This window comes from Furipterus horrens, unplaced genomic scaffold (assembly GCF_987537825.1).
Source record: "Furipterus horrens unplaced genomic scaffold, mFurHor1.1.pri manual_scaffold_8, whole genome shotgun sequence".
Lineage (NCBI taxonomy): Eukaryota > Metazoa > Chordata > Mammalia > Chiroptera > Furipteridae > Furipterus > Furipterus horrens.
The window spans coordinates 103,287,744-103,301,621 of NW_028327178.1; positions in this window are offsets into that span (position 1 = coordinate 103,287,744).

Below are 13,878 nucleotides of genomic sequence, written 5' to 3' on the forward strand. Positions count from 1 at the left end.
TTGTTGCTTGAATTGTTCCAATGTTGAGCATTGGGAGTTCTTTCCCTCATCAATGTAGGGTTTTTCCTCCACTCCCCTCCTTTGCCCTCCCCTCCTGTCCCCTGTCTTCTCCTTCCTTCCTCTTCCCTTCCTCCCTCCCTCCTTCCTTCCTTCCTTCCCCCCTCCTCCTTCCCCTGCACTCCCCCCACACCCGCTTCTCCACCACCTCTTCTTCCCCTCCTCCTTCTTTTCCTAGCATTCCTTGCTTCTGGCATTATAAGATGCTTCAGGCTCATCTTGTCTATTTCCTGTCCCAGTCTTAGAATTAGCCACTCATTTCTCCACGAAGCCCTGGTTCCTTTCATCGGAGAATGGTATTAGAAAGCAAGATCTGGGTGTCAGGCATGCCCATTGCTAGTGGGGTGGCATTTCTTCTAGGCCTTCTCTGCTGACAAAACAAAGAAATATGTGTGTGTGTGGGTAACAACCCATGAATAGGCCTATATCTATAAATATATCTATGTGTACCCATCTATATCTATATTTAGCCAAACATGAGTTCATATTAATGTCTCTAGAATCCATTATATTTTATAATGTGATTTAAAATAGTGTTCTGTCACTATATTGATAGCCATAATTATCACTGCCACTTACTGTTTATTATGTGCTAAGTACTTTCTAGGTGTTCAACTACATGATCTCCTTGAAGCTGCGTGAGGGCCCCAGACCCTGGGTACCCCTGTCAGTCCCATTTAACAGATGGGAAAACGGAGGCACAGAGAAGATGAATATCTTGTCCGAAGTCTCCCAGCTAGTAAGTGATGAAGTAGGTTTCAAAGCCAGGCTCAGTCATGCCAAACAGTAAAAAAGGCATCTACATCTTGCATTAAATAGAGTTTATATACAACTAAATTTGAAACAAGCCAGAGAAACGTTGCCTTACAGTTGACTGGTTGATGTGGCCTATTTCAAAGACATTTAACTTAATGATGTGATTTCTTTCAAAGCCAGTACGTTTGTGTTTTGGATCTCAGACGTTTTCTGCTTGAGGCTCTGTTGTCTCTAATGACCAACGGGTGACAGAGCTCAGTCATATACTGGTACCAGTTCATCCAGCCACCATGCTGTGTCATTATTATCATTCCTCTCCTCAGTGGGCCCCATGGGAAATTTGCAGGGATACAGTGTCTTCTGGGAAACGTGTCCCAGGCAGCGCAGATCCCAGAAGGCCAAAGAGGGATGGAAAGGAAGCTTAGATGGAGGGAGGGGCCAGGCAGCCTTGGTGTCCCAAGTACCCCCTTGTGTACCTGATGTCAGTCTGGTCTGACCTGCTGGGCTTCTTCAGCACGGCATCTTGGACAGGAGCCAGCCCTGACCCCCAGCATGGCCTGAGGCCAGACTAAGGGCCCTCCTGCTTTTTCTCACACAAGGCCTTCCCCGACTCAGGCTCAAACCCAAGCCCAGCCTCATTCTACCTCCTCCAGGAAGTCTTCCCTGCCTGCTCCACCCTCAATGATGTACATGTTTCCTGAAATCCCAGGCCTAGATCAAGGGGCTCAAACTAGAGACCTGCAGATGTACTTTCTTTAACCTGCGCAGTGTTTTTTAAAATTTTGATTTGGTAGCTAGCATTGAAATAAGAGATTTCATGTAAAAAATGTGGACACCCAGTCTCCCTTACCAGCGTGGAAAGCCTGACAGCCTTGGCTCATCCCACCAGCTGCCTCAGCCTCCACCTGGCACATAGTAGGTGTCTGGCCACTGCTGACAGCATGAACGGACCAGGCATGCTCAGCTTGGGGCCTTGGCTTTGGAGGCAGACAGGCCTGACTTTCAGTGCTAGCTCGGCCCCTTCCTGGCTGCGGGACCCGGGAAAAACCATTTCTCCTCACTTGGCCTCAGTTTCCTCACCTAGAAAACGGGCTTAAAAATAAAACCTACTTCACAGAATTGTTGTGAGGATGAAATGAACTAATACATGGGGTGGGCCTAGGACAGGGCATGTTCTGACCAGGCCCTCGGGGAACCTGGATAAATATTTCCTTCTCTTTCTTGTTTGCCTTCTTCGTTTTCTTGGCTTTGGCACCTCGCATTTTCTAATGACCCCACTATCCATCCGTTTGTTCCGCACATGCCTACTATGTGCCAGACACATGTAAGACCTAGCTGCTGGCCACGAAGAACTCCTCTTCCTGGTGTAGCCGGGAAGAGAGACATTTCGTTTACTTATTTATTCACAAGTACAAGTGTTTACTGAACACCTACTGTGTGCCAGGAGTTGTCCAGAACAGAGGATATAGCAGTGAACGAAAAAGACAGAAGTCCCTGCCATTAGGGAGTTGACATTCTAATGGTGGCAGACAAACAATAGAGGGTCAGGTGGCACTAAGTTCTGTGAAGAAGAATTGCAGGCATGATGGAGGGGCTGCTGCTTGGTCGGGAAGGCCTCTCTGTGAGCAGGAAGGGAGTAAGCCTTGTGGCTGGCTCTCTGAAGTAAGAACATTCCTCACAGTGGGAACAGCCAGCACAAAGGCCCTGAGGCAGGCACAGGCCTGGAGTGCTTGGGGGGCAGTGAAAAGGCCAGGAGGCCTGGAGGAGAATGAGTTATATATTTCCACAGTGTTAGAATTCTTCTCCTCCCTCTCTCCTTCCTCCCGTCCCCTCCTCCTCTATTATTATTATTATTATTATTATTACAACAAGCCTCTTAATTTTTAATCTAAATACAGCAGTGCCTTTATATCACTGTTTACTTATTGCAGCCTCATTGTATTGCAGGATTTTAAAAAATATTATATTTATTTATTGCGGATTTTTTGCTGTATCGCGGGATTTTGCGGTACTGTGTACGTATTTCTTTCTTCTTCTTCTTGGCAGCCGTCCGTCTCGAGAGACGATGGTGTAGCTTCTTAAGAGTCTATCTGCACCGCCGAGAATGGCTGTGCAGTCCGACTCGGGAGTGACACGGTATCTGTCTCCTCCCGTGTTGAATCGACATCTTGCGATGACGCTGTAGTGTCCTCTCCAGTGAAGCTGAAGCTACAGAGCCTGGGCAGGGTGATATGGAGGGTCTGCTGTTGCCCATGCAGCAGACCCCCCCTCTCTTCGCAGCTGAAGGGTCCAAGGGAAAGACGGAGTCAATACAGCTTGGCTTCAGGTGCGCCGCAGGAGTTGCCGGTGTTGACTACAACGTCGAACCGCCTTAGGGACTCCGGCTCCGGATTTTCTGTCGGGGTTTACTCCCTTAGCCTTTCCCCTGAAGAGGTATGCCGCAAGGCAGCGGAGGTTTTTTGGAGTCAGAGTTTTCCTTCTCTGATGTGCCCTGACTGGAAGATCGAACCAGCGACACTTAGCTCGCAGGCCGACGCTCAATCCACTGAGCCAAACCAGCCAGAGTTGTGTACCTATTTATATGCGTAGTATTTATGATTTTAATGATTTTTGCCTAAAATTTTTCAAAAAATGTATTTAAAAATATAATAAATGATTCTAACATTAAAATAATATTAAATCGAAATAAAATACTGCACACTGTACTAAAATAAATGTAAGGTTCCCACTTCGTGGATTTTCACCTATCACGAGGGGGCGTCTAGAACGTAATACCCGCGATAAGTGAGGGATCACTGTATACAATGGCAATCTATAAAAATAGAAATATTCTCTGGGAAGCTCTTGGCACGTTGTTGGTAGGCAGGAGCAGTAACTGCTATTACTACTTCTGTTTCTCATTTCTGGTGGGAATCAATCACTTGTTTCTAATGTTCCCTAAAGAGGCCTTGGAGCCCTTGTCCCACTGTGGAGTGCCTTTGTTCTTTTTCCCCAGCTTCTTTGAGATGTAACCAACATGTAACATGTAAACTTAAAGTGAACTGCCTTGATTTGATACACTTGTACGCTGTGAACTGGTTACCACCTTAGCGTTAGCCAGCACCTCCAGTGGAGCGCCTTTCTTTGACCCCATCATCCTGAGGGTGTCTGGGAGGTGTGTGGGGTGGGTGTCTTTGCACCTGTGGTAAGGGGAGTGTGCCCCTCCCTCCTCCCCTCCTCTCTCCCCTCCTCCCCTCCCCTTCTCTTTTGCATCTGCACACTCTTCAGTAGAAGGAAATGCCCAAATCCAGGAAGTCTTGTTTCAGGGGTCACTGAAAGTGGGATTTGTGATATGCAGAGGCCAGGGAGGGCAGCTCAAGGTGTCAGAAGGGGGGCAGCAGTTACAGAGTACTTGAGAATGAGGGTCTTAAACAGGGCCCTGGGCCCACCTGCAGCCCTCTCGCTGCTTCCAGAACAGAGCTTCTGGGCTCCTCAATGGCTCCCCCCTCCCCAGACGCTGCCTGGTGCATCCCCTCATCTGCTGCTCTGACCATTGCAGTCGCCTCCTCCCTGGGCTCCCTGCTTCTGCCCAGGGCCCCTCAGTCCCTTCTCCAAGGCAACCAGAGGAGCCCCTTAGAACTGAGGCAGACCATGTCTTCCTCTGCTTAGAGCTCTGCAGGGTCCCGGCTTGCTCGGAGGTCCTACAGCCTGGTGTGATGGGACCCCGTTGCTGCTCTGAGCACCCTCCTCCCCTGCTCCACCCCTGATGGGTGCTCCCCGTATCCTCAGCTGTTTCTCCCCTTCTCTCATGGGGTCAGCCCGGCTCCCAGCAGCCTTCCCGGCCCACTCTTTCAGAATGGGGTCTCCTGTGACACCTACTCATGGCTCCGTCGTCTCCACCCTCTGGGCCCTTTATCAGTGGAGAAACACATCTGTGGGTCCACTCACTTGGAAACACCCATGTCCCCTCAGGAGGTCAGCCCCAGGAGGGGGCTGGGTCTGGGGGCAGGGCCCTAGTGCCCAGAACAGTATTGGCATGCAGTGGGTGCTCAATGTGTGCTTTGCAAATGGGTGAGCCGTAATGATTTAAAATCTCACCTTAGATCTTTGCAAGGTTCTTAAAATTCCACAAATAAAGAGTTCAAGAGTTGGAGGCACTGAGATCCAGCAGGCTCCGAGCCTCCCTGCCCTCCCAGGCCAGGGTCTCTCTCCCTCCCTCCCTCCCTCTCTCTGTCTTTGTCTCTGCCTCCCCCCACCCCCACCCCTGCTTCTGTCTCTGTCTCGGCCTTGCTCTCTTCCCTCTTATCATCTCTCCCCGTCTCTCTCTCTCTCCTTCGCTGTGTTTTTTATCTCTCTTCTGTCTGCCTTTTTTCTTCTTCCATCTCCTCTCTTCTCTCCCCTTTCTCTGTCCTCCTGCTAATCTCTGTCCTGTCTTCTCTCTTTCTCTGTCTCTCTGTGTCTCTCCTCTCTGTCATCCCCTCCCTTTGCCTCCACGGGCAGTGGGCCAGCTCCTGCTGTAGGACACGTTTCTGCCTCTCCAGCCGCCATCTGCCCCACCAAGGAGGTCCCTCCAAGTGTGACAGAGTCAGTCCTGCAAGAAGCAAGGAGGGACCCGGGGAGGCCGGCACTGGCCATGGAAGTCCTCAGTAACCCTCTCATGGCGTGATAACCTCTCTGTTCTCCAGTCCCTACTTTCCTCCTCTCTCCAAAGAGAATAACAATTTCTGGGACTTCCTTTATTTCTGTTCCAAATATGCTTATTATTTTATTGGCTCGTGATGAAGCTCAGAGAAGTTTATGGATAGGGAAACTTCACCAACGCAACATCCACGGCAGCAGAAGCAATCCTTGCCAGGAGGTCACCACGTGTGGGGCCAGGCTGGGAGTGCTCTCTGGCGTAGGCCACTGTCTGCCTGGGGCTCAGCACGCAGGGCTCCTTTGGCCCAGCCAGGCCTTCTTTTAGAAACTTGAACTCACTAGGCTGCCTCCAGTCTCAGGGCCATGTGTTATTCCCTCTGTTTAGGATGCTTTTCCTTCTATCCTTGACCTAGTTAAACATCTTATTCTGATTCTGGCTTAAACACCTCCTCCAGGAAGTCCTCCCTGATGATACCACCCCCCCAGTTCAGGTCACGCCATTAAACACTATCACTTACCATAGTATAATTATGCTTTTTTGCTCTTAGCCTCCTCTCCTCCTGCACCCCGCCCCTCCAAACAGGGTTCCCCTCCCCCGTCATCTGAGCTTAGGTCTCCCCCAGATGGAAGTTGGGAGGCCTGGGCCCATGAGTCAGAAAAGTTCTTCTTCCTTTCCTGGCACTTTCTCTGGGGAGGTTAGGAGCTGGCTTCCTCCAAGGGGAACTAAATTCAAGGGAGTGGGAGGTGGAGAGGGCAGGCCTTTTCCTATCCCTGAGACTGGCCATCCAGCACCAGAGGAAACTTCTCAAAACCAAATCTAAGCTCCAGTCTGCCTTGCTTCAAACCCTTCCTTGCCCCCCTTTTCCTCTCAGAATAAAGCCCAGCCACCTCAGCGGGGTTACAGTCCCTCTGTGGCCTGACCTTGCTTCTTTCCCTTCATGCCCCGGCAACACCCAGCACTTTGCAGCTTCCTGCGCCCAGGTTTTGTGTTTGCTCTTCCCGCTGTTCTGAACACTGTTCCCTCAAATGGAGGAAAGCCACCGAGCTCCCTCCCTCACCTCCTTCAGGTCATTGTCCAAATGTCACCTTCCCAGGGAAGCATTTCTTGACTGCCCTATTAAAAATGTTAATTTCCCCACCAGCCCTTCTCCCCCTTCGCTCCTTTATTTGTGCCAATAACCTTGACACCTGGGATTAGCCTGGGATTGGCCACATACATTACTGATTCATCTTGTTTCTGGTCTGTCTACCCCCTAGAATGCTGGCTCCCCCAGGGCAGGCACCTTGGTCGGTATTGTTTCCCGCTGTGTCCCCAGTGAGGAGTGTGCCCAGGCCTGTGTAGCTTTGGTGTCAGACAGGCCTGGCTTGGAGCTCTGGTTCAGCCATTTCCTGACTTGCTCCTCTCTGGGCTTCAGTTTTCTCATCTGAGAAAAACGGGAGAGAACAAGGTTTGAAGTAAGGGTGAAATAAAATCCTATGCGTACAGTGCCTACGTATGTCTAGAAACCAAAAGAAAAGGAAAAAAAAAAAAAGAACCAAAGTGAAAATTCCTCATTCCTCATTTTGAGTAAGTGGGTGACTCCATTCTGGTCTGTCCACACCATGGACTATTATGCAGCTGTTAAAAAGAACGGTTCACAGTTTTCCTGGGTGCCTTGTGTGGTTAATTTTTATTTTATTTTATTTTCAGACATTCTCTATTACACAGATATTTTTTCCTGGGATTTATTTTTAATTAAAAAAATTCAAGGTAAAATACAGTGTATTGGTATTCTACCTTTGTTTCAAAAAGGAGGAATATTCATTTATATTTTTTATAGTTTTAAAAATTGAGATGAAATTCCCAAACATAAAAGTAGCCATTAAAAAAAAGGATTTTTATTTCTTTATTTTTAGAGAGAGGGGAAGAGAAGGAGAAAGAGGAGGAGAGATGTAAATATCTATCAGTTGCCGCTTCACACCCCCCACCCAGGGACTGGTCCACAACCCAGGCATGTGCCCTGACCAGGAATCGAACTGGCAATGTTTCACTTTGTGGGATGTTGCCCAACTAACTGAGTCACAACGGTCAGGGCAAGAGTAGCCATTGTAATTAATCATAATTAATTAACCATTCTAAAGTGTATGATTCAATGACATTTATGGCAGTCCCTGTGTTGGGCAGCCGTCACCCTTGCATAGCTCCAAAACATTTTCATCACCCCCGAAAGAGACCCTGGACCCTTTAAAGAAGTCAGCCCTCATCCCTGCCTCCCCTTTGCCCCTGGCAACCAACCACTCTTCTGCTTTCTGTCTCTATGGATTTATCTATTCTGGGCATTTCATATAAATGGGATCATGTAACACATGACCTTTTGTGTTGCGTTCTTTCAATTAGCACAATATTTTTGAAGTTCATCCGGGTTGTGGCATGTGTCAGCTCCTCACCCTTTTTTTCTACCAAATTATATCCTATTGTGTGAACAGACCACATTATGTTTATCCATTCATCTGTTGATGGGAATTGAGGTTGTTTTCACCTTTTGGCAGTTGTGAATAATGCCGCGGTGCACATCCGAGTACAAGTTGTTGTTTTGTGTGTTTATTCTTAACTGAGAGAAGCAAGACACTGAAAAGGGTGTACAATGTGGTCCTGATTTGTAAAAGAAATGACAGATAAAGAAACCCCTTGTTCAGGCATAGTCTGTATAGGATTTTCATGGTTACAGAAAAATATTTAAGAGCCCATTCTCAACTGTCAACATGGGGCTGAGAAGACTTTCACAGAAAAGGAAAAGCAGAAAAAGGAGGCCAGACACCAAATCAAAACAGTGCGCCCAAAATGATTTAACTCAGGCATGTGTGACAAGTTGCAGATTGAATCATTGTGGATGTAGATGGAAACAAAAGCAAAAACAAAATCCAAGCAACCCCCCTGCCCCCACACTATTCTCTGCACGAAGGGCTGGACAGGGGCTGGCTCAGATGGAGGAACTGAGGCTGAAAGAGAAGAGGGACTGCCCAGGAGGGGTGTTCCCCAGAGCGCCCCTCGCCCAGCTGTGAGGTCCCTTCGGGCCCCTCTGCAGGAATCCCCCATGTGGTTTTCATTTCATGCAGGGAGGTGTGAGCCAAGGGGAAAGGTGGGAAGGGGCCCAGGAAGAGGAAGGGGGCATGTGTGGCTGAAGGCTGGGGGATGGACCCAGGCCTTGCACTGACCTCAAGACCCTCCCCCAGATTCCCCATTGGCTGGGCCTCCCAGCTGCTGTCTCCTCCTTCCTTTAGGAAACATGTCAACCACCCAGAACATCATAAGAGAGAGCCTCACACGCCCCAGGTCCCCATCACCTGGCTTTGCCACGTCTTCACATTTTGTCCTAGCAGTCAGGGTCTGGCAGGAAACAGACCTCTCTCCAGTGGGGCACTGCCGGGGCCTGGAGGAGAGCTTAATAAAGGGACTCTTTTAAAGGCATGGGATTAGCTAAGGGAACCAATGAGGAAGGGTGCCGAGTGGGCTGGTATTGCTGGGGAGCTGGTGTCTGCAGGGATGGGGTGCAAGGAGAGGCGCCTGGCAGGAGCTGAGCCCTGTGGAAGGGACTGTGCCCGCCTGGGGGGGCACAGCAGGGAGGGAGCTGTCCCACCCTCCGCCTGCCCCCCTCTTTGGCTTCACTCCATTCTGGGAACCTCTTAGGAAGCTGGGAGTGGGTTGGTGGCCTCCACTCAGGCACAGAGTAGGGCAGGGGAGGTAGATTCAGAGGGAGCAACAGAGGGAACGTTACCCGTTTACACGCACCTGGAGTGGCAGGGGAGCATCTGCACCCTGGTGTTCCTCTATTTTCAGTTTTGGCCCTTGGAACGCGGGTGGCATGGCAGTATGTGCGCGCGCGTGTGTGTGCCTTTTGCCATTTTCAGGCTCTGGCTTTGAAGCACCTGTTTATTGAGCACTTACTACCTGCTAAATGTTTCATACAGCTAATGGCCTGAATCCTCTCCTCACCTAGTTTTATAGTTCAGGAAAGCAAGACCCAGAGAGGAGCTGGGCTTTGTGCAAAACGGGAACCAGAGCTGGACTTGAACCTGGAGTGGCTGCTGGAGAAGTCTGAGCCCTCAGCCTTGATGCCCTCTGCCCCATGGTTCAGGTTTCCTCCCCCTCTCCTCTGTAGGATTCCCAGGAGGAGCCTCCTGCTGATGGGGCACCAGTAACTTTCCCAGAAGGCCTCCCGATGCCTGTGCAATGGTCCGGATTCAGCCTGGCCTGGGCTCTGTCAATGCCACCTGTATCGGCATGGGTGGGGGTTTGACTCTCCGTCTGTAAAGTGGGCACAGCGTGAGCCCCTCTCTGCAGTGAGGCTGAAAGGTGAGGTGACCTGCAAGACGTGTAGGACCCAGTGTATAGGAGGCTGCCCTGCTGGGTTTCTGATTTCCCCCCAGTCACCTCCTGGGGGCCGGATCCCCCCCGTTGGAGGAAGGATGAGGCCAGCCCCGGGGCCCTTGGGGGGCCTGGTCCCAGGACAATGCAGAGCATTGATTTCATGCCAGCCCTAGTTTGAGGTTGGAAAAATAGGAGAGTAATCTGGGCAGGGCTCAGACAAAGACCTGGGGGCCCAGTTGATGGAGGGGCGTCAGGTTACCCCCCAAAGGCTGCAGTCATGCTGGTGGCTCCCCCAGCAGCTCAGCTCATGGGGGTGTTTTTCTTTCCCCAAGATTATAATTAAACAAGCGATCAGGGCCCCTTGCTGAGGCCTTCGCAGGCGGGTTTCATTACAGGAAGAACTGCAGGTCCGGGGGCTCCAGGTCTGATGGGCGTGTCCCCGTGAAAGTAGTAACAACAGGAGTAATAGTAACAGCCCGCCCGCAGGAGCGGTTCCACCAGGCCCGGCTTCAGGTGAGCTAGGCTGTTGTGCTTCCCTCCACACCACCCTGAGAGAGGCAGGTATGTGCCCCCCCGCCCCCCCCCCGCTCCCCCATTTCATAGATGGCAGGCTGAGGCGCAGAGGCACCCTGGAGACCCGAAGCCTGTCCCCTTCATTCCCTCAGCGGCCGTAAAGAGGTACAGGGCCTGGAATGACACAAGCCTCCTCACTTCCTCCCTGTGGTTTTCTCCTCTGGAAACTGGGGAGAATCCTAGTGCTGACCTCACTGAGTTGTCATGGGATCAAGTAAGTGGGCGGACTGTGAGGATTCCGAAAATGTCCGCGCCCCTCCTTCCTTTGTACTGGAATGAGTAAGGACCAGGCTCTGCCTTTAAGGGGTATGTACCATTGACGCCCCATCTCTCACCCGCCACCTCTTCCTCCATGTGGTGAGAAGTAGGTGGGGGAGGGAGGCTGCAGAGGCCCCCACACCTACTCCTCCCTGGAAGGAAAGTGCTGCTGTTGTACCCATTTTACAGATGGGGAAACTGAGGCTCAGAGAGGCAAAATGGCCTACTGAGGGCCGGACAGCGACCATGGCTGAGCAGGAGCTGCCCGAGGAAAGGCCCTGGCTTCTCAGGCTAGCACCCTGAGGGATGGGTAGGAGATGTACCTCCAGCTGTCCCCTCCCTGTCAGTGCCCCCTGGACAGTCCCCTGGCCTCTGTTTACCCAGCCCAGACACCCCAGACGCTGCCTCTTCCGCTTGCCTGCTTGCCCGGGAGTCTCTGGCGCCTTCACAATAGGATTCTCTGTCTCTGCAGCTGGTTTTCATTCAAGCCCTTTGTGCTGAAAATGAAAAAATGAAAACTTGGCTCCACCCCTCCTTTTTGCTTCCTGGTGAGAGAGGAGGATCCCAGTCTCTTCTTTGCCTCACTTGGGGCCCAGAGATGTTCACAGCCTGCCTGAGGTCACACAGGAGGGCAGAAGCCAGGACTCTGGCCTTGGACTCCTCATCCAGTGCTCTGCTCACACCCCGCCCCTGCCCCCTCCCCACCCTCGCATTTGCTCCTCATGGTTCTGTCCTTTAGGCTTGCGGGGAGCAGAGGAAGTGGGACTAACGTTCCCTAAAGCTTACTGCATGCTGGGCACTCTGCCATCCCCAGACTCACAGGACCCTCACTGCGGCTCTGTGCCGGCCTGTCACCCCACGTAGCAAGTGAGGAGAGGGAGGCTCGGAGAGAAGTGCCTAAGGTCACACAGCTGGGATGTGGCAGAACTGGGATTCGAACTTCTGCTCCCGCTGCGGGGTTGATGCCACATCTGGCGCCCTCCTCAGGGGCCTCTCGGGAGGCCTGAGCCCTGGAGGCGGTGGGGGATCTTGGAGGGAAGTGGAAGCCTGGGCAGGGCCACAGCCCTGGAATGGAACCAGACAGGAACAATGGGTCCTCAGAGACAGTGGTGGCCCTGGGTGGGGCATGCGCTGGAGCCAGGGGCTGCAGGGTGACGTGGCAGGTGGGCCTGGGAGATTCAGTGCTCCCTCCCCCCTCTTCCATCTCCCGGGTCAGGACCTGGGGGCGCTCCAGGCACCTCAACTCCAAATCTGACAGACCCAAGACTCTGGCAGGAGGCAGGCCCAGCCATGCACCAATAATGACTACTAACTATACTTCCTGCTGATCAAACATGGACTAGCCAGACCCTGCACCAAGGGCCTTCCTGGGTGCTCACAGCCAGCCCAGGAGGTGTGACTGTGATTAACGCCCTTCTAACAGATGTGCAAAGCGGGGCCCAGGGAGGTCCTCGGCACTTGCCTGGGGCCACATAGGCACAAAGAACCTGGGGAGCATGGCCCTCAGAGAGTGAGCTGCCTGTCCCAGGAGGCACGCAAACAGAAGTGGGGGCAACTCCACGGGGTCAGAGCGGGGACACGGTGGGGAGTTATGCTCACTGAGGGTGAGGCGTTGAACATGGAGCCAGGGAAAGTGGGAGTTGGGGAGCAGATGATGCCTCCCGGGCTGCGGGGATTTAACAAGTGAACAGATGCCCAGGACTGGAAATGTGCCTGGTGTGTAGCTGGGGCCCCGTGAACAAGAGCTCCCTTCGTGGAGCACCTCCTGTTGGCGGAAATGCTAGCTCGTGCTTAGGGAGCCTGCCGGGCACCTGGCTGGATGGTCTTGAGGGTTCTCTGCCTCTCGGCCACTTGGCTGAGTGCTCGCGGGTCCTCGACCCTCACGATGCCGGCCGTTTATTTCTATTGGCCGAGGAAGCCGAGGCCAGGGCCACGTGTGGGAGATGATCAGTGAGGCTGGGCGCACGGGCGTTCTCTGCTCCGTGGGCTTGGGCGGCTGCTGACTCCCTCGGGCCTCGTTCCGATCCTCTGTAGCGCCGGGTGTGTTTGTCCTTGCAGGCGGGGCTCGAAGTGTCTGCAGAGGGATACTGTTCTCTCCCAGGGGTTTGCTGCCCGCAGTGAAGTTCTAAGGCCCGTTCTCAGCGTTCTCACCCTTCCCCTCTGTACTTCTCCCCCGTCTCAGGGTTTATTCCTGTTTTCTTCTTGTCCCAAATGAGGCTGTCTTCTATGCCCGGAACCGTGAAGACATTTAATTAAATCTTAGAACAAGAAGTCCAGATGGAGGGCCGCACCAGGACTGGTTAGCGGGTTCACATTTCTGTTCCTCAGGGGCCCCAGGGGCTGCTCTGGCACCAGGCAGCCTGTCGCACGTGACCGCATCCTAACCAGGAAGGGAAGGGGGCGGGCAGAAAAGGGACCTTTCTCCTCCAGACCTCACTGTCTTATCGGGCAGGAAAATATTTCCCAAGTGTCCCGGGAGATGTCCCCTGGTGTTGCGGGTGACAGTGGGAGAGTTACACGGCCACCTTGAAAGCAGAAAGGAATTCTCATGGCTGACTTAGACCAGCCAGGACCTGGCCTCTCTGGCTGCCTCGAAGAAATAGTGCTCTGAAGATGATGGGGACACAGCTGGGCAGGCCACCGGTCCTGGTCTCACTGACGTCCCGCCTCTAGGTTGCATGGATGGGCCTGGATTTGTTGGGCCTCCTCCAGCTTGTCCTCTTGACCCTGTTCAGGGGCCACTCCCTGCTCCTTGAGCACCCTTTTCCCGGAACCTCCAGATGCCAGCTCTTTGGTCCTCCTTCCTCCTCCCTGCCCCGCTCCTCAGGCCTCACAAATGGCCCTTGAGGTGGGTGGAGCCTTCTCTTGCCTTCATCTGGCCTCACCCTCAGTGAGCTCAGCTGCAGGGCGTCCCTAGCAGAGGCCGGAGGGCTTCCCAGTCCCTGTCAGTGTCCCTGCTGTCCCCACAGGTCATGCGACTGCCTAAGCCCAGCCTCTTCCTCCTCCCAGGTCTCCTTCTTGCTCAGGTGCCCAAATAAGAGACATGGGTGTCATTTAATGCCACTACCTGCCACCTCCCACTCCCGTCCACCCCTGTCCACCCCTGCTCAGAAAACCCAAGATGTTCCTGACTCTGCTCTCTGTAACCCCACATCCAATCCGTCAGCAAATCCTTTGCTGGAGCGCGACCTGCTAACTGTATGCTGAATCCGACCTGTCCCCGAGTCCCCTGCTGTCACCTGGTCCCCCCCCCTCATCCCGCATCCCTG